Below are 2359 nucleotides of genomic sequence, written 5' to 3'. Positions count from 1 at the left end.
TTCTTTCTTTCTTTCTTTATTTTTGACAAAACCAGGGATTGAACTCAGGCCCTTGCCCTTGCCAGGCAAGCACTTATTCTACTGAGCCATCTCCCAGCCCCTTCATATGATGTGTATCCCTGTGCATAAAAACGCACTTATCTAATAGTGTATTCTATTTTCTTCACTGTGAATTAAAAGTAAGTGCTCATAATAATTTGAATTCTTGCTATAAAACTTTGCTTACTTTTTAATGTTTTCCTCAATCCTCTGCATAGTTGTTCATTTTATTTAATATCACGACAAATGACTGCTTAACATATTGAAATTTAGAAAACACATTATGAAAAATCAAGAAGTCACATATCATCAGTAAGAAAGAGAATGACAAGGATACTGAAGTCAGAAGTCAAAATGAAGTAAAACAATGAGGATTTCTATGGATGATGATTTAATATGATTCTAATGCCATTATAAGACAAAAATTAAAGGCAATACAATTATTTAGCAAGTAAAGTTTTAAAGTACAAAAACACTATGGTTGATAAAGCAATAAACTTAGAAACTGCTGAAATATATTTATCAACATATGAGAATAACATAAAACTAAGAATTCAGATAAATGTAAGTTAAAGACACAGTCAAGTGATTTCCAAAATTATATAGCTACACAACACAAAAATGATAGGAGTGTTCTTGAAAAACAATTAGAAAAAATTATGAATTCTTGTCATCCAAAATTGATGATTGAAAGCCACAATATTACCTAATTCCTTCATTAGCAATATAGTTTTAAACAAGCATTTTCTTTTAAAATATTGGCTTGTAGTACTCATAAGTACAGTTAGTGCACTGAAGACAATATTTCTAAAGTGAAATCTTTTGCTCTAGGTTTTTATTTTTCTAATCTAGCACTCTAGTGCAAGTAAGAACAGTACAGATCAGGGAGAACCTGGTACCAAGACTGGAGCTTGGGTTTCTTACTGTGTTATAGATTATTGATTCAGGGAAAGCAAGTTCAATGTCATTATATTTAGAAAAAAAAAAAAAAAGAAACAAGGTTAAGTAATAGGCTTTAACTTGGCTGACAGACACAGGAAGATAAGAAATAGAGACGATGGGGTGATGGCCTAAATTTTCAAAGTGGACATAGGGGCAGATTCATTATAAGCCATGTGACTGTGTTTGAGCTGGTGACATGAATTCTTATGAATTCATGATTTTTCTGTGTCAAAGGAAGGCTCATAAAACAGCACACTTGTCAAAGTGCTAGGATCTTTAGAAATGGACATTTGAAAGGATTAATAGTATGTTTGAGCTTTAAGATGAATAAATGTAAGTAATATTGGTGTCAAGCACGTTAACAATATGAGCCTAGTGCTTGGCACAGTGGATTCCATACTGAATATCCAGATTTACCAACTCTGTAGGAAAAAAATGAGTTAAGCTTGGTATGAGGCTAAGAAAGTTAGCTAATGAATTGTTAAAAAAGTGTTATATATTATTTATAAAGATTTGTTCTAAATTTTTTGATGTGTGCGATTAGGCTACATGCTCCCATCTCCTTCTCCTTCTCCTTCTCACTTCCTGTATCTGACAATGTTCTGTCAAAACATTGACAGAAGCATGTCGTTTGCTCCTTTTCTTGCAGCTTCATTTTCCTCATATGTTGTTTTAATATTTTATGGTGAACGTCCTTATGGTGTTGTCATACCATGGAGCTTAATAAAATAGTGTTTGCCATGGCATTCTACCCAGCAAGCCTACTTTTCTCTCTCCTTTTCATCTGCTAATGCTTTAATACTTGCCTAACACATGTGCTGAGCACTCGTGCACTTTTTGTAATATTTGTAAATATTTTTTGTTCTTTTGATGAGTGAATGCGTTCCATACACTTTGAAAAGAGGTTGGAGACTTTCCATGTGGCTCATATATATATATATATGTTAGGTAGGGTGAAAAAAGAAACACTGCACGATTTTTTATGGATACTTTGGAGCGGCAGCTGCTGTTATCAAAGAATGTGAGACAGACATTAGAAGACACTGACATGTTGAAAAACCTTTAAAGCCTGAATTCCCATAATAACAGACAGAGACAGTGCTAACATTTTAGTCTTTATTGTGGGGTGCAATGCAGATAGGTAACAAGGAAAAAAGAGAAATAAATTGAGTAATGGAGGAAGGTAATAATGTGGCTGTATATTAACAAATTGGAAACATCTCACAGGAAACACATAGGTACTTATGTGAGTTAAGTCTAGAGTGAATGAGTGCTATCACTACTTTTACTTTTTTATTTTTTTGCCATAATTTTATTGATAAACAAATAGCTATGAGACAGTTTCATATCAAATCGGTAGGACAGTTTCAATAATTAA

This window comes from Octodon degus, unplaced genomic scaffold, assembly GCF_000260255.1.
Source record: "Octodon degus isolate 3935 unplaced genomic scaffold, OctDeg1.0 scaffold00294, whole genome shotgun sequence".
Classification (NCBI taxonomy): Eukaryota; Metazoa; Chordata; class Mammalia; order Rodentia; family Octodontidae; genus Octodon; species Octodon degus.
The sequence above is the reverse complement of the archived record's forward strand: the minus strand, read 5'-3'. Positions refer to the sequence as shown.